At 35.3% G+C, this 20025-nt stretch overlaps 1 long non-coding RNA gene across 1 annotated transcript; it reads left to right on the top strand.

The window, feature by feature from the left end:
• The first annotated feature begins 12526 nt into the window (after positions 1-12526).
• Positions 12527-13339, top strand: LOC114389356. Its single transcript, XR_003661754.1, has 3 exons — positions 12527-12659; positions 12811-13097; positions 13262-13339. It is a non-coding gene; the product is annotated as an uncharacterized LOC114389356 (long non-coding RNA).
• The last annotated feature ends 6686 nt before the right edge of the window (positions 13340-20025 follow it).

Genomic DNA, 20025 nt, shown 5'->3' with positions numbered 1-20025 from the left:
TGGGCGATGGATTCCATGGTCTTCACAATATTTGTTGAACTTATTTGAAGTGAACTCTCCTCCTCGATCAGATCTCATGGCCTTGATGGAAAGACCACTTTCTTTCTCCACGAGGGCTTTGAACTTCTTAAAGTTTTCAAACACTTCTGATTTCTCCTTCAAGAAATAAACCCAGGTTTTTCTGGAATAATCATCAATAAAGAGGAGAAAGTACTTATTCTTACCAAATGAATTGGGTTTGATTGGTCCACAAACATCGGTGTGTATGAGCTCTAGCGGCTTTGTTGCTCTTGTTGTTGATTCCTTTGGAAAACTTTTACGAAATTGCTTCCCAATTAGACATCCTTCGCAATGTTGGTTTGGGTGGTTGATGCTAGGCAAGCCTCTCACCATCTCCTTCTTCGCTAAACGTTCTAGACCGTCGAAGTTGAGCTGCCCGAATCGTAGATGCCATAGCCACGAAGAGTCGGTATAGCAAGCCTTGAGACACTTTGCCACATCATTTTGAATGTTCAAGAGGAACATTCTATTCTTTGACATAGGCACCTTAGCAATCAAGTTATGTCTACAATCTCTTAAGAAAAGACTATGTTCTTTCAAATGGATGTCATAGCCTTTCTCTAATAATTGTCCCAAGCTCAAAATATTATTCTTCATGTTAGGCACATAGTAGACATTGGATATAAATTGATGACTCCCATTCTTCAAACGTATGAGAATTTCACCTTTGCCTTTGACTGGTATCTTTGAGTCGTCTCCAAATGAGACATCGCCAGTTGCCGCTTCATTGATCTCCATGAACATGCTTTGATTGCCGCACATGTGGTTGCTTGCGCCGGTGTCGAGGTACCACTTGTTTCTTTTATCTTCAAATTTGTTTTGGCACGCGAGTAGCAAAGTTTCTTCTTCTCCTCATTTTTCTTCTACAAAGTTAGCTTTCTCTTCAACCTTCTTCGAGAATCTACACTCGGATGCGTAGTGACCAATCTTGTTGCAATTGAAGCACTTGATTTGTGATTTGTCATACCTTGACCATGAATTTCCTCTTCCACGACCTCTTGTTACTTGTGGATTCCAACTTCTTTCTCCATTGTTGAATTTGTTGGAGTGGTTGTTGTAACCACCTCTTCCTTCTCCTCCATGTCCTCGTCCACGTCCACGATCTTGGCCGCGACCTCGTCCTCTTTGGCTCTTGTAATTTGCATAGTTTACTTCCTTTACGTTGAGTTGTAGTAGTTGCTCCGTAGCCTCCTTTTGTTTAATTTTTCTCTTTTGTTTTTCTTCGTACGCTTGTAAGGAACCCATGAGTTGCTCAATAGTCATGGTCTTTAAATCCTTGTTTTCTTCAATGTTGGTAACAATGAAGTCAAAACTTGGATTTAAAGTTCGAAGTATTTTTTCCATGACCTTCACCTCATCAACATCTTCACCATTTCTTTTAAGTTGATTGACTACGGTCAATACTCGAGAAAAATAATCATAAATTGACTCGGACTCCTCCATAAACAAACGCTCAAAGTCACCTCTAAGAGTTTGAAGACGAATCTTTTTTACCTGCTCAACTCCTTTGTTGCAAGTTTGAAGCTTATCCCATGCTTCTTTGGCCGTCGTTGCGTTGGATATCTTCTCAAATGTATCTTCATCCATCGATTGATAAATGAGAAAGAGAGCTTTCTTGTCTCTCTTTCTTGACTCCTTCAACGTCTCCTTTACACCTTGGCTTAGCGAGGCTTCATCTTGCTCCTTGAAGCCATTCTCTATGATATCCCACACATCTTGAGCTCCTAGTAGCGCCTTCATCTTGATACTCCAATTATCATAGTTGTTCTTTGTGAGCATTGACATTTGGAAAGGAAAACCTCCATTCGCCATCTTTTGAGGATCTTGAAGCTCTGATACCACTTTGTTGGAAATAAGGCTTTTTATGTTTAGGAAAAGTGTTTAGGAATATTGGAGACTTTGAATAGAAACTTGATAGGAAGGAGAATTCTTTATGGAGGAGAGAACTTTGTATTTTTGCTTGATACAAATGTGTAGTATTACATCTCTATTTATACTACTCTAAGGAGAACTCTAGACACACTAATTCTAGAGAGTTCTCAACTCTAGAGATCCAAAGAGTATTCTAGAGAATATTACAACCATAAGAAATATCTAGACACTCCAAACACTACAAGAATTCTCTAGAAACATGACCCATAATTACTTAAGCCCAAAATAACTAAGTCCAAGGAACCAAATAATTAATTTAGACCCAAATCAAGTTTATATTTCAACAAGAAGAAAGATGAAAAAATATGATAAAAGACTCGATTATTGATTCATCGCACTAATGATAAAGGTTCACATATAGGAGTTTATATAATGTTTTCTGTTAATATCAATCAACCATGCTTAATTAATGAATTTCTCATACATGATAAAAGAAGAAAAGGAAATGGAAATGTTAAAGACTCAATTATTGATTCATTGTATTGATTGGTGAAGGTTCACCCACGTGAGCTTATATAACAACACTCTTTGTTAGTATTAATCAACCGTGTTCAATTAATGTGTTTAGTGAACAAAATAAAAAAGAGGAACAAAATTTGTTAAAGAAGGATGTAATCGGCGCAAGTCAAAATTTTCTTGCTGCCTATGATTGTAAATTTGTTAAGGGTGTTCTTAGCCACCAGATGAAGCAGTTTGTCATTGATGGGGATTAAGTTGTGCATACTTTGTATTTGTCTAATCCGGACACAAGGGTTGACGAAGCAGAGTTTGAGGAGAACGAAGTTTGTGCAATTGGCATGGTAATTAACAAGCAGTGGGATGGAAAGGTAGGTTAATTATATATATATATATATATATATATATATATATATGTGTGTGTGTGTGTGTGTGTGTGTGTGTGTGTGTGTGTGTGTGTGTGTGTGTGTGTGTGTGTGTGTGTGTGTGTGTGTGTGTGTGTGTGTGTGTGTGTGTGTGTGTGTGTGTGTGTGTGTGTGTGTGTGTGTGTGTGTGTGTGTGTATTGTGTTCATTCTCTTGCAGCCCAAGTTGTCTGGATGAGAACTGATAAGCATGAAAGCATCTAGGTCAATGATATAGGCCAAAAATTTCAAATGATGTCATTCTCTGCTAGGTAATTTGGCTTCTTTCATGTTTTTATTACTGTGTCTAGCTAGCTGGTGTTATAATTATGATTCATTTCATTGCTCCTAAATTAAAATTTCATTTCTCTTATAATAGGATTTTGGAAGAGAAAAGAGCTCGTCTTGGTTTAGTGGAATGCGTCAATCATGACTCCATGAGCTCTTGTAGCTAGTCATTTCTTGTTCTTCATGAAAAGCCTGATAATGGCCAATATCATAATTTGATCCATCCTCCATGGTGTCATATTCATGTGATCCTTCATTGCCATGCATTATATTGTTTGCTTTTCAGGTGTTCACATCAAGCCAAAAAGGACCTATCAAATTGATAATAATCAAGTTCATATACTATAAGAATTTCGAATTTTACTATTGATGTGTAATATTTCATTTTTCGTAAAATAAAAAAATATATTTTCTTTAAAATTAAATAGAGTTTTAAAAACAAATAATGGTATTTTTGTAATTAAATAAATGACGAGAAAATAGTTTTATTAATTAAAATAATAGATTTTGAAATAAATAAAATAAATATATATTTTAGAAAATAAATAGATATTTTAACGAGTTATTTATTTATTTAGAAGGAGTTACATAGAGTTCTTTTATATAAAATAATAAAGTAAAAAATAGAGTAAATAACAAGCTCAGATTATCCTATTTATAAATAGAGATATATTATGTTAGTTTTTATATCTACCATTGGTCTCTCTCTTCCTCCCAAATTCGTCTCTTTTTGCCGCACATATCAAAATTTGTTCCAGTAAAACTACGATCTCAGACTCATTAATTGTTTATTGTCGTGAAATTTGGACACCACGTTAATAGATGAAGATTTGTGAAGTAATGTCTGTAGACAGAGGTATGCCCCTCACATAGAGAATAAATTTGATGCTCGGATCCCTTCTTCTTCTCTCTGATGCTTGGAAACCCTAGCAGAGTGACCAAAGGAGAAGCTTGAAGAATCTTAGGGAACCACTAGAGATACCACTACAGGCGTGATCCCACTTAGAGGCAAGGGATGGGTTATTGATAGATAGAGAGTAGTGAGAACATGTGTAGAGATCCTTAGCGGATCAATTAGGATGAGTTTTTGGATGTTTTTGTTATTTTGATTCTATCTTTACAATTATAACGGAGAATTGTATATGTTTAACAAATCAATTGATGTATCAATGCAAAATTACTATGAAATTGATGTGTTCTTGCGTTGAGCGTGAACCCTAGCATAGTGTGATAAAACTGAATGATTAGTATGATATATTTACTAATAAATTTGCATTATGAGTTTATATTTGAATCTAGCATAGTGTGATAAAGAATAAATGGTCAAAAGAAAAAAAAAATCCATGTGTTTGTTTTACATATTGCGGTAGATTGAAAAAGGTATTGTAATATTATATTAAAATAAATTTTCAAATCAAACCGAAATTGTATGCAAATTTTTATGTCATGTACCATTGCACTTTTGATATTTGATACCACACACATCAATTTCACTTTATTAAATAACGTGAATTGTAGTCTAAATAATCTTCTTTTTAGTTGCTTATTTTATACAAATTATTGACTTTATTATGTATCCTCCCATGATGATGATCAACATAAAATAATAAATTAAAAAAAAGTTGTAAAGTTAATACTTGCAAAAAATGTTCGTTGTAAACTCATTCTCCTTAAATCTGTTTAATAATCCTATTAATTTTGTAATTTTGTTTCTCTATTTTAATTGTCTACAAAATGCTCAATGAAATCCCTTGCTCAGATTAATAAGTGAATTGAAGTTCGAACCTTATTGAATTGTGTCTCTGAGTCAACCTACGTTATTTCTATATTATAAAATTGTTGAAATCCTAATTTGTTTTGAAACGATTCAACATTGTTATCAAATAACAAATAGTAAACTCAAGGTTTCACCTTCATGGACATCAAAACAAGGGTTCCTCCACTTAGACCTAGCAACCATTACATTTCCTTACCTCTGTCTCATACACACCCAAAAATCAATACAATTCAATTCTTTGAAGAAAGAGGCATCGACATTACATTCCATAGTACCTAGAAGCGGTGGTGTCCAACTATGATGGTCATTGAAAGGAGTACGATTTTGAAAAGAGACATTATCACTATTAGTCCTAAATCATTGCTGATAAAAAGTGTCATGTTATACTTCCTAGTTTCTATTGTATTTTCTAAATTTTACAAATTTTTAATTTGTATTTCCTAAATTTTATAAATTTTTTAAATTAAAAATGTAGAATTTTAAGATTAATTGGGTGATTACACTAACAAGGAGAGAGGAAGAATCTTAGATTCAAATCTCTCTTTCCTACAAAATAATAACAAATAATATTTACCTATAAAAAATATAAAATTTATAATAAAAACATAAATTTTGATTCTTCATAAGTCAATCATATGGTTCAAACATTTTTTTCGTAATAACTTATATAAAAATATAATAAAATAAAATTATCTTGTAAATTAAAATTCACTTATTATTTTATTTTTATAAAACTCTTTATTTTATTTTTAAAAAAAACTTGGTATACATAAATTAATTTTGTTTACGATAATAAATAATTTAATTGATTTTCTTATATGAAAATATTTTTTGAAAAACTTATTTAATGGACTCTGGAAATGAACCAATGAGTTTATGATATTTTAGTAAATTTTAATTGACAAAAAATATATTAAAAAAAGTGTGATTTGACGAAAAAATTGGTTTTTTTTTATGAAAAAAAACATTGTTAAATGCAACTTGAGGAAGCATTCTCCAACTACTAAACACTGGTCTTTTGTCTGCAATGGTTTATGGTTAAGGTTTTCACATAATTCCTCTAATGGCATACATCGTATCCAGCAAGGTTAACCAATTTCGCTATTCCACGCGCCTTCTCTTCTCACACCTTCTTCGCCATGGCAGACCCTCCACGCTTTTACCACCCTTCTCTTCTCATCTTCAACCACTCCATCACCCTCACCAGGTTCACTTTCCTTTCTCTTTTATTCACCCCTAAAGAGAGCAACAACAAAAGAAGAGGCCTTCATCTTTCTCCACTTGGGCCTTCAATCATCATCAATGGCAGCTATACAAATGACCAGCCTTGTCTCTATGACGTGTTGGGTCTGTTTAAGTCTGCCTCTGGTCATGGGCCCTTGAAGTGCTTCATGGTCCTTGTCCTTAGTTGTGTCCTCATCACTCCCTCCTTCTTGAAAAGGATTTGTCCTCAAATCCAAGGCTCCTCCATCTGCATCAAAAAGAGATAGATAAGACAAATTGAAAGTGACACTTACATTATACTCACTAGGCAAGTCAATCTTGTAGGCATTGTCGTTAATCTTCTCCAACACTTGGAATGGTCCGTCTCCTCTAGGTTGAAGCTTGGACTTCCTATGTTCTGGGAACCTCTCCTTCCTCAAGTGTACCCAAACCCAATCACCTGGTTCAAACACGACTTTCTTTCTACTTTTGTTGGCTTGCCTTGCATAGCTCGCATTTTTCTTTTCAATTTGAGCCTTCACTTGCTCATGCAGCTTCTTCACATACTCAGCTTTATCCTGTGCTCCTTATGCTTAAACATAGCAATGTTAGGCATAGGCAACAAATCAAGAGAGTCAAAGGATTAAATCCATACACTATCTCAAATGGTGAACAATTAGTTGTGTTATGGACAACCCGATTATAAGCAAACTCAACATGAGGCAAACATGCTTCCCAAGATTTAAGATTTTTCTTTAAAACAGTCCTAAGCAGTGTACCTAAAGTCCTATTGACTACCTCAGTTTGACCATTAGTTTGTGGGTGACAAGTAGTAGAAAACAACAATTTAGTACCAATCTTACCCCACAAGGTCCTCCAAAAGTGACTAAGAAATTTTGCATCCCTATCACTGACAATGCTCATCGGCAATCCATGAAGCCGCACTATTTCTTTGAAAAACAAATCAGCCACATGACAAGTGTCATCCACTTTCTTGCAAGGGATGAAGTGTGCCATCTTAGAAAACTTGTCAACAACAACAAACACAGAATCCTTTCCATTCTTGGTTTTGGGCAACCCCAAAACAAAGTCCATAGATATGTCAGTCCAAGGATATTCAGGAACAGGCAAAAGAGTATACAATCCATGAGGTTTAACCTTAGATTTAGCTTGTTTACACACAATGCAATGACCATAAAACTTATGCACATCACGCCTCATATGAGGCCAAAAGAAATGCTCTTACAGAATTTCCAGGGTCTTTTGACTCCCAAAGTGTCCCATCAACCCCCCCTCATGTGATTCACTCACAATCAACTTTCTAATGGAACACTTAGGCACACACAATTTATTTGCTTTAAACAAGAATCCATTATGCCTATAGTAACCATTTTCAGAAAACTTTTCACATGCAGCAAAAATTTCAGCAAAGTCCACATCATTCACATACATGTCTTTCAAAGACTCGAGACCAAACAATTTAGTTTCAAGCATAGCAAGTAAAGCATGTCTCCTAGACAATGCATCAACCATTACATTCTCTTTCCCTTTTTTATGTTTGATGACATATGGAAATTGCTCTAAAAAATCTACCCACTTAGCATGCCTCTTATTAAGCTTTCCTTGACCTTTTAAGTATTTTAAGGACTCGTGATCACTATGGATGACAAACTCTTTGGGTAATAAGTAATGCTGCCAAGTTTGTAAAGCTCTAACCAAAGCATACAATTCCTTATCATAAGTTGAATAGTTAAGGGCAGCGGCTCCTAACTTTTCACTAAAATAAGCTATCGGATGTCCCTCTTGCAACAAAACAACCCCAATATCCACATTTGACGCATCACACTCAATTTTAAATGATTTTGCAAAATTAGGCATAGCAAGAATGGGTGCATTAGTTAACCTATGTTTGAGGGCAGCAAAGGCCTCTTCTTGTTTCTTACCCCATTTGAAACCCACATTCTTCTTAATAATTTCAGTTAGAGGTGCAACCAATGTACTAAAATCCTTAACAAATCTCCTATAGAAACTTGCTAAACCATGAAATCCCCCCACCTCACTCAGTGTCTTAGGTGTTGACCATTCTTGGATGGCCTTAACCTTTTCCACATCCACCCGTACTCCCTCAGCACTAACAACAAAACCCAGAAACACCACATGATCAGTACAAAAGGAGCACTTTTCTAGGTTGGCATACAAATTTTCTTTCCTAAGCACACTTAAAATAGATTGCAAATGTTCAACATGCAAATCAAGACTAGTGCTATAGATAAGAATATCATCAAAGTACACCACCACAAATTTCCCAATAAATTCCCTTAAAGCATGGTTCATCAATCTCATGAAAGTACTAGGTGTATTAGTCAAACCAAATGGCATAACCATCCACTCATACAAACCATATTTTGTTTTAAAGGCAGTTTTCCATTCATCTCCCTCTCTAATTCTAATCTGATTATAGCCACTTTTCAAATCAATTTTGGAAAACACACATGCACCATACAGTTCATCAAGAAGATCATCTAACCTGGGAATTAGATGCCTATACTTGATGGTATTGTTGTTTATGGCTCTACAATCAGAACACATCCTCCATGAGCCATCCTTTTTGGGTACTAGAATGACAGGTACAACGCACGGACTCATACTATCTCTCACCCAACCTTTGCTCAGGAGTTCGGACACTTGTCTTTCAATCTCCTTAGTTTCTTGTGGGTTGCTCCTATAAGCTGGCCGATTGGGCAAGGACGCTCCTGGAATGAGATCAATGTGAAGCTCAATTCCCCTCAATGGTGGTAAACCATCCGATACACTTGCTGGAAACACATCATCAAAATCCTGCAGAAGAGACTGAATACTAGAAGGCAATTTAAATTCATCAATTGGGTTAGCATGCAACATCTGACGTTGAGAAAACAATAAATAGAGGGGTTGTCTCACACAAAGCACCCTCCTTACCTCCCTTTTTGTTGCTAAACAAAGCTGTTTGCCCTCAAGTGTTTCACTTTTTTTGTTTTCTCTCTTTTCCCTCTCAAGTGTTTCACTCTTTTTCTTTCCTCTCTTTTCCTTCTCAAGTGTTTCACTCTTTTTCCTCTCAAGTGTCTCACTCTTTTTCTTTTCTCTCATTTTTTATCTGATCCTCACAAACCTCTTTAGGAGATAACAGTTTGAGAATAATTTTCTTGTCAGCTTCTTGAAAGATATTTTGTTGGTGAAGCCATCATGCACTGCCTGGGTATCATACTGCCACAGTCTTCCTAACAACACATAGGTCGCTTCCATTGGGACCACATCACACAACACCCTATCATTATATCTCCCAATGGTGAGACACACCTCAACCTGTTGAATCACTTTTACCTCTTCATCTTCACTAAGCCACTGAAGTTTGTATGGTCTAGGATGAGGCTTAGTTTCCAAATTCAGTTTGGTCACTAATGAGCACAACTTACCATTAATTACACACCTGGTGTGGAAAATATTTTCTCTTTGATTGTCATCCAGTGGCTGCATTTGATTTCCCAACAACCTTCTCACCATCAACATATCACCCTACATAGCTTCCTCCTCATACTCTTCTTCTTCCACTTCTTCTTCACTGATTTTAGACTTACTAGTGATTTCTCCATCAGCCTTTATGATCATGGTCCTCCTGGTTGGACATTCAGAAGCAATATGTCATGTGCCTAAGCACTTGAAACATTTTATGTTTCTGATTCCAGTATTGGATGAGGAAGTGGAGGTGTTATGTTTGCTTCCACCTACACTGGACGCTGCTGACTTTCCATGCGGGGATGTGGCTGCAGGGCAGAACGAATTACCTCCTTCCTTCTTGGATCTGTTGGTCCAGTTTTGGTTGTAAGTATTGGGTGAGTTCCTCCTTGTTGCACTTTTTCTTTTAATTTGCTGTTCAACCCGGAACGCCCTATGTAACAAGTCATCCAACGCCACATACTCCTGTAATTCAACAACATCTCTGATTTCAGGGTTTAGACCATTCAGGAAACGAGCCATAGTGTCTTCGGAGTCCTCTTCGATGTTGGCCCTCACTAACGCCATTTCCATCTCTTTATAATATTCTTCCACGGTTAAATTCCCTTGGGACAACCCTTAGAGTTTCTGTCGCATGGTTCTGTTACAGCTAGTGGGCACATACCTTTTTCTCATCACCCTTTTCATCTTAGTCCATGTATCTACCTCTCGCCATTCCTCTCTCTGGTATTTATGCCACCAAACAAGGACATAGTCAGAGAATTCAACTGCTGCTAGCTTGACTTTCTGCTCATTAGTGTAGTCATTACAGGCAAATACATGCTCAATCTTCATTTCCCAGTCCAGGTAGGCATCTGGATCACTTCTGCCTTAGAAGGGAGGAACATTGAGCTTTACTCCCTCAACCCGGTTCTGCCTCGGTCCGTCATTACCGCCATTGTTACCTCTATTCCCATTTATATTTCGTCTAGCATTCTGATTGGGTTGGTTCTCCAAAACTTCTAGTCATCCATAGACCTCCTCATTGGTACAGTCCAACAAACGTTGCATCTGTGCATTCATCACATCCAATAACAGACGTTGAGCTCCGTCCAACTGATGATACTCATCACCACCACCACCTACTCCAGCCATAATTCAACAGGAAAAAAATGTGCAATAAAAATTATTAAGGGTTTCAGGACCTCACCACACTCTACTCACGTGTTTAACTCTTAGATGGTAGTACACTCGTGTTTGATGCTCTCAATAGGCTATTGTGTAATGTATTCCCTCTTGCCTTTTACCACTCGTGTTTCCTCTTAAGTTCCTAGATGGACCAAATTAGACACACAAGGTAATATAAAATAAAAGGAAAGACAATATAATGATCATAGACAAATTTGATTTGGGATAACAACTTGGACTTAATTTGGATAATAATATATTAGATAGGATAACAGATATGACAACAGATAGGACAAGTAATCTTCAAATGCTCATAACTTTTGCTATGGTTGTCCGTTTGAGGCCCACTATATATCAAAACGCTCAGAATTCAGAGGAGAATCTAGATAAAGGGATTTAATCCACGATTTTCTTTCCCAAAAAACACCTCTAAATGCCTCAATTTCGTGTTCAAAGATCAAACACCCAAATCTCTTCCAAACTTTTTTTTTGCAACTGTTTCCTTTTTTTTGTCTTTCTTTTTTCTTTCTTTCTTTCTTTCTTTTTTTCGTTCTCTTTTTTTCTCTTTTTTTGTTTTTTTTTTTTCAGACGTCCAGCTAGTAGAATTCATTCAATAGGCAATCATCATTAGGCAAATTTGACAATTTAGCAATTTGACAATTAGGCAATTTTTACCCCAAACAGAATTTGAATAGGCTGAAACAAAAGTTATGAACAGAAGACATAATACAATATGACAGGCACAAGAACTTGACAAAGTCTGAAAGACACAAGAAACAAGAACAAGAACGTGACAAGAACAAGAACAAGAACGCAAATAACAGAACACAAGATGCAAACAAGAACGAAACAAGATGTAAACAAGAACGCAAATAACATAACAAGGAAAAAAACACGAACCTAGACAAATTAAAAAGAAAAAAATAGGATAGGATAGGATAAAACCTGTATTAAGAGCCAAAGCTCTGATACCAGATGATGTGAACCTGACTAGGAGCGGATCGTTTGATACAGGCTACGAAATTTTGGATGACGCCACTTCCAGTGACGGAAGATAAGTCAGGATAGACGCCATAAGGATTACCTTGATAAGTCTGAGATTGGTTCAACAAGGAACCCAGAGAGAAACTCTCACCAAATTTTATCAAATGCCAAAAGTTTCTTTATTGAAAACAAAAACCAATACTTGTAGTGTATCTGAACAAAAAGATAAAAATAGACATGGGCCTTCTAAACAGTTTGGGTCAAAATTACAATAAATAAAAATTATAACTAAAAACATATTTAACTTTGGCCTTTAAATTAGTTTGGGCCTTCAGCAACAATTAATAGTCTTGGTAGTGCCTCTGCCTCTGGGCCTTCATCTTTCTCCACTTGGGCCTTCAATCATCATCAATGGCAGCTATACAAATGACCAGCCTTGTCTCTATGACGTGTTGGGCCTGTTTAAGTTTGCCTCTAGTCATGGGCCCTTCAAGTGCTTCATGGTCCATCAATTAGCCAGGTCGAATCTAGTTTGAGGGTGAAGTTTGTGTACAGCAGTACAGGATATACAGTGCCACATTTCAATTTGATCAAATAGTCCTGTTTCCTGATGCATTTCAATTTGATTATGAGGTATTGTGATGTTTTGTTCTTCCATCTATTGATTCAAATTTTATTGCTGCAGGGATACGTACTAATACGGAGGCTGTTAAGCAGGGACCTTCTACAGGAAAAGCTGCAATTGAGGGTCCATTTCGCGTTATCAACCATCACGGAAAACATGTAACTGAAAAGGATTTCATGGGAAAGTGGACTTTGTTATATTTTGGCTTTACTCACTGCCCGAATATCTGTCCAGAGGAACTACAGAAGTTAGCAGCTGCTGTTGATAAAATAAGTAAGATTTTGTAGATGATTTGTTGGTGTATGTCAAGCTAAGTTTCATACTATACAAAGCAAAATATGATATTTTATTCTCATTATAGTGGTCATTGAACAATTAAAATACCAAGTGATGTCTGAAATAACAAAATTCATGAGATGTACAGGTCTGGAGTGTGGTTGATCTGTTGAGATTCAATGGGATAGCGATGCAAATGACATTGGAAGTGTTTGTTGTTCTTGGCAAAATGATTTAACCAATGGTTGTTAAGAAAGCACATTGCAGTTTTTCAATCTTCAAGTTTTGTTCTTGTGATAATGTACTAATGGTAATCATATCCATGTCTCTTTTGGTTCCTTGCAGAGGAGAAAGCTGGAATTGAAACTGTTCCGGTTTTTATCTCTATTGATCCTGAGAGGGATATTGTTGAACAAGTCGGTGAATATGTCAAAGGTGCTTGGCAGTTGGCATCATACTTCTTAAATTACTTTTATGGTCTATTGTGTTTGTTTCCTATTTGTTTTTCCTGGATGCGGAGGGGGAAGTGGGATACATAGATTGGTTTATTATATCAGTTATTGAATTCTAAGGTCATTGCGTTAATTTATACTTTTCAGAATTTCATCCGAAGTTAATTGGATTAACTGGTAGCCCCGATGAGGTCAAGAATGTTGCTCGTGCATATCGCGTTTATTGTTAAAAAGAACAATGACATACAAGTTTTAGAAAGAATGCTCTTTTTCTTAATCTTCAAATTCAACTACTGAAGTTACAAAGTTACAATATATAGACTACTGCAGTTACAATATATTTAAAACTACTCCACATAACTACTCCATATAATTATTCCACATAACTCCTATTTACGAAACTACCACTAACTTCTTAACTTCTATTTACACGTCAGCATTCCCTCCCTTAAACTAAAAAGAAAAACAAACATTTAGTTTATAACTGACGCATCAACCATTCCCAGCATACTCTGTAATTTCAAGAATTGTTCTAACTTGAGAGGTTTTGTCATTATGTCTGCAACCTATTCTTGAGAATTACAGTAACTCAACTCCACAATTTTGTCTCTGGTCAAATCTCTAAGAAAATGAAACTTTATATCAATATGTTTGCTTCTGCCATGAAAAACAAAATTCTTTGATAGCTGTAGAATTATTGTCACATTGAATCAAAGTACTATTTTCCTCCTTATGACCAAGTTTCTCTAAAACTTTTCTCAACCAAATACACTGACAGACACAAAATGCAACAACTATGTACTCAGCCTCAGTAGTAGACAATGTCACTACAGGCTATTTTTTAGAAGACCATGAAACTGCTCCAGAACCAAGTAAGAATGCAAAGCCAGAAGTGCTCCTACGATCATCCAAATCACCAGCAAAATCATTGTCGGTGTAAGCCACCAAATTTGTGCAACCATCCTTTTTGTAGAAAATTATCAACATTGCCCAATGATCATAATGACCATTAAACCTTGGAATTGCAGGCTGCACGAAACTGCTACTCCCACCTTCTGCCATTCGTCTCAACTCGTTCTACTCGAAATAAAGAAAAACTGCAGTTTCTTTCTTGACTCACACTGACTGTTTTCCTCACACACTCATTGTTTTCCTCACATGCACTCAATATCAGGCCCCTACAATGGAGCTCTGATACCAATTGTTAAAAAGAACAATGACATACAAGTTTTAGAGAGAATGCTCTTTTTCTTAATCTTCAAATTCAACTACTGCATTTACAAAGTTACAATATATAGACTACTGCAGTTACAATATATTTAAAACTACTCCACATAACTACTCCATATAACTACTCCACATAACTCCTATTTACAAGAAACTACCACTAACTTCTTAACTTCTATTAACTTCTATTTACACGTCAACATTTATTACATGAAGACAACAGAGGAAGACTCAGATTATCTTGTTGATCACTCCATTGTTATGTATGTAATACTGTTTGTGCTTCAATAATACGACATTCTGTTTTACCAATTGCTCTTGATGTCGTATGCTAGTAGTCTGTCTATGAATTTGGAATCTTGATGTTTGGAAATGAAATTTGCAGATGATCTAATCTTTGAAATATTTCAATGGCAAGGATGAGAGTAGAAATAGTGGAGGTAATCTCCATAAAGTTTTGAATAACCTTTCTTTGAAATATACTCATCATGACTGACTGTTAACTTCACGTGCATGCCATGCACATATGTATATCCATCTTATTTAGAACTTAGAAGTCTATGATGGTCCTAGACATATTTCAATAACTTTTGACCATATTGAATTAATAGAAAAATTGAACATTTCTAATAAATTTCCATTTGTGTTTCAGTTATTAGTGTCATCATACCAGATATTGGATATTTTGGCTATTTGTTTAGCTATTAGCTTGCATAGCGAGATAGTTTCAGTGTCCTGGTTACTCCTATCTATTGACTCTCTTTCTGGTTATGCTTATGCATTTGCAGACATGTAATTGTATTTGTAAATGTAATTGCATCTGCAGGATAATATTGTTCTAATGAAGGATGTTTCTTGTTGCGTGATGAATACTAATTTGATAACATGGTTATTCTTTCCAGATACTTGATGAGTCTTGAGATGGAATTCGTAAAGTTTTTTGGCATAAACAATGATGTTGACTCACTTACTGATGGTGTTATTAAAGAGGTAGCGTAACATAAGAAATAACCTGCACAACCAGGCTATTGATACCCTCATTTCTTTATTGTGGAAACGAAATTGTCAATAAATTTTGGCCTTGTGGTAGTAAACTACACCAACATGTCTGGTTTTACAAAGCAACTTATTGGTGTCATTGTTTCAATGTTGTTGTTTAGCATTGTGCTTGAATTTTTTTTTTGGTGATATGTTATTGGTGTATTTTGAGATGCAACGACATTACAATTGTCATGTTCAACATGCCTTACATCAGAGGTGGCATCTATAATAAGAACTACCATGGTTTATATTGAAGATATATTAAATTATGATCTTTCTACAGGGAAGAGCTTACAATTAAAATGAATCTGATTGGTTTCCTTTCTTTCATTGGTAGCAATACCCTTTTGAATGTTACACTCTCCATCGATCATTTGCATGAATTTCTGTATGCTGGTTTAAATGTGGCTAGTTACAAATTTAGGACAACTTAAATTAGCTAAAGTTCGAATAACTAAAAAATGATAAAATAATTTGAAGTCATTGTTAAGCTACGCTCTGTGTATCCTATTGTGGCTTATTTTTCACGCTCATTTATAGCGTTTGATGGTTTTGCCTAGCTACCCCTAACGAGCATGATGATGTCAGCCCCAACACTCTTTTCACCCCCTGCGTTAAGGTTTCCTATTGCTTCTGTGATCCTTCCTTTTCACCTTGTCTGCTTTTAAACGAATTTTACTTTATGGTTGAATCTATCACATGCAAAGCATATTTGGTGAAGCATTTCATACTCGATATGAAAGTTTGTGTCTCATCACTTATACTTTTCGCACCAAATGCTTGGGTATAATATAATAGTCCCCTGGAATGCATTGACATAAGCCTGTCAATTTTGAATATCGATATATCATCCTTAGAAGAGTTGTATAGCTCAAGAAGTTGTTATTAGTATATATTCACATTTCCTTCTATTTCTTTTTTCCCATGACATGATAGTTGAAATAATCCTAACTAGGTTAACACCTCAACAAACATGAGAGGCATACACCAATCTCACGACGACACTACTAAAAAAAAGGTCTTCTACATCAATTTTAATGGCCTTTCTACACCGGTTACGACGCGTGGTGGTAACACAGTGTCGTTGAATACCGACATCGATTGGAGGACCGTCTTTGAAGGGTGACCTTTCTACAACGGTTGTGTAGCTCAACCGATGTAGAATGTGAGCTTTCTACATCGGTTCTAAGGTTGAAACCGATGTTGAATGGTAAGGTTTCTACATCGGTTATCAGTCAACCGATGTAGAATGGGTAATAATGGCAAGGTTTCTACATCGGTTATAAGTCAACCGATGTAGAATTTGAAGGGTTTCTACATCGTTTATCACTCAACCGATGTAGAATAATGAATTTTTTATTATTATTTTTGCGAAATTTATAATTTCCCCTTCAAATATTGATGTGATGTTAAAGTGCATGATTGTGGTTTACTAAATGTAAAAATACACATATTAGCACATATTTGAGCTAGTAATAGAAAAATCACAAACTACGTGTAAGACTAATGTGAAAAATCAAGAATATCAAGAAACAGTTTTATCATAATTAAATACTAAAAGAGTCCACTAGTGACAAAGCCAAAGAATGTATAGGACAGTAAAGTTATTATTTTTAGTATTTTGCTTCTACTATATTCAACAAGTTAAAAAAAAGGTTTAGCAGCTTTAATTTTTTTTATAGCAATATCCATTATACCCCTTTGCGACTTATTCTATCTAATATAAGTTCCTTAGCGAGGAACCTATGTCACAAAGGATATTTTGAAGCGCATTGGATTCTACCTTTGATCCAAAGAGGTTATGCATTATAGCATCTCTTGTATCAAAATCAAAAGACACTATGGCCTACGGATTCCACCCTTCGTTTGCAAGGTTGGCAACCAAAAAGGGAGTGAATTAAAAGTTGTATCAGAAACTATATATGACTAAGAAGTTAAGACATATATATTGGAATCCAAGAGACATTGGATCTTGTAAAAGCAGGAAAACATGAGCACATATAAAGTGGAGCCAGTGGATGAAATAGAGCCACCTAAGCAAATAGGAATCTCCATGATGCCTAAACTGGTAATATTTAATTCATTGATGCAAATCGGGTTGTCTGCACTTGAGAAAAGCTCAATGCATTGAGCTGAATATGTACACCGTAAATTATGTTCATTGTTAACTAAGCATTATAGCTAGTAAATAGTAATTATCACAAGCATCATACTAAAACATCAAAAGAGCATCATGAGCAAATTTGTTCTTTAAAATAAAAGATAAAATTTCCACTTACATAGAAATGGTCCAGTTCCAGCAAAGTCACCCTCCACAAGCTTGAGCTGGATGGTCACTTTCCGAAACATATATTTTCTCTTAGATCCAAATCCAGCACCTGCAGTGTTCAAAAAAAGGTCACATGTTTAGATGAAAAATAACACATTTTGCAGGAAGAAATAGAGTCTTGAATTGGTGATTGTTGGCGGCAACCACCCTCTCCAAAGAAATCTCCCCAGGAAGAGTCTACTTGAATAACCATGGAAAAACAAATCTATAGCCTGAAGTACCTGGCCTAATCCTCTACATATATCTCTACTATCCTTCAGGATTCTAGACATATCACTTAATATTCTGCCGGGTAATAGTTTTAGTACCTTATTATATATCCCTCATTTTCCTTAAATGTTAATAATTGAAGTTTGTAAAAATTATAGATAACTTTAGTGCAAGAGACTCGTGAAACTTTGGATAAAACTCGCAGTGACAATATTATGCACGTGTTGCAGCAGGAGAGAATCAATAAGAAACCTTAGCTCTTACACTCAGTAAAGAACATACAGAGGATAGGCAAAAAAATTCTGCTGGATTACATAAAACAAACATATATTGTGCATATGTACTTCAGCAGTGCTGTTTACACCTTTTTTCTTTTTACATTCTTTCTCCGCACCCCCTTTGTCCCCCCTATAATATAGTTCCCCTGGGGTAGTATAAAAAAAAGATATTGTTATACCTTTTAAACACCGTTACATACAGGCAAACTAATAAAAGAATTGCACCCGTAATAGCATGGAGTATATTAATTCAATGGGATAGAGCCTTGCAAAAAAATAAAAAACCAAAATTAAACACGTTAATGTTTTAACAGCATTTTAATAGAGTTCATAAAAATATTGTAAGATAAGGGCAGGACCTCTGTTATGTAAAAGCAAAAATCCTATCAGTAATACTTGTGCGGCATATTGGACACTCAGAACAAGCAAGTGAACAAGATTTACACACTACAAGATCAAACAAGAGGCTATAAATATTCAGACAAAAATTGTAAATCCAAAAAAGGAAAATCACCAACAAATTTTTTGGGTAAGAGATTTAGACAAGTTAGGAAGAGACTCACAACAAAAATGTCGGCATGGAAGCATAATTGCTGTAGTTGGAGATTCAAAACATACTTTACAAACATGGGAATTGGCATTGCCATTTCCAAGGTACTTGAGTTCTTTTTCCTTCATTTCTTGCATGCGCTCTTGAAATCATAAATCGCACTAAATCTCTGAAGACCTTTCAACATGGGAATTGGCATCGCCATTTCCAAGGTACTTGAGTTCTTATTTCCTTAATTAGGATTATTAAATTGTGTTACCTTAATGGATTTAGGACTTGTGCCAATAATACTACTACACTTGACCATAATATAATTATAAACTAGAAACACAATTGCACGCTGCGCAAGCATCTTAATGTTTTACAGAAAAAAAATTTAATAGTAATAGGATATATTAAAAAGTAATAAAAAATTAATAGTAACAGGATACATTAAGTTAAAGAATGTCATTCGTTCCAATTTATATCCTTAGAAATCTAATTGTTTCTTATAATTGGATGTTTGCAAGAGATCAATTTTTTTATTAGGCTTTCTCGTGACTATCACTACAATATGTGTTTGAAAGAAATTAGTTAGTATATTACTTATAAGTTATAGAGAAATATTTTTGGTCAGTTTTGTATGTCTTCCTACAAAATAGGTTGGACATACTTCACTGATGTTTTGGTATATTTTCAATAAAAGTGTAGGAGTGCAGTAAAAAAAAAAAAAAGAATAGGAGTATGATGTTGATTGTGCTCATTTAAACTCTCTAGTTGAAACTAATTAGATGCATAGATGCATCTAAAATAAAGCTTGTAACTCCTAATCTAATTTATGCTAATTTCTCTAAAGACATGAAAGAGATAGATTGACGAGAATGGTCTATATAAAGTATAAAGACAATACCTAGTTAGCAAAATAAGATTGAAGTTAAGATTATTGGGTCAGTATTTTGTATCACAATCATATCATATCAAATAAATATCCCATTATTCACGGTCTTGATTCTCTCTTTTCCTTCTTCCCTACCTAAACCCTATTATTTCAAAACCAGCTAAAGAAAATCAAATAAGAATTTTCTAGGACAAAGAAAAGTATAAATAGCTGCACAATAAGGTTACCTTGAGGCGAACAACCAAGGGATCTTCTTTGGGCATTTCCTCATCTAGTTTCGGTGCATCCAAAATATGCTCCTTGGGAACAATATTACTTTCAACGTCATTAGTTTTTGGACCATTTATGTGTTATGCACCATCATTTTTTTTATCGATGTTTGATTCTGGAACAGCACCC

This window comes from Glycine soja, chromosome 16, assembly GCF_004193775.1.
Source record: "Glycine soja cultivar W05 chromosome 16, ASM419377v2, whole genome shotgun sequence".
NCBI lineage: Eukaryota > Viridiplantae > Streptophyta > Magnoliopsida > Fabales > Fabaceae > Glycine > Glycine soja.
Note: the sequence above shows the minus strand (reverse complement) of the source record. Positions and strands in the feature narration are given on the sequence as shown.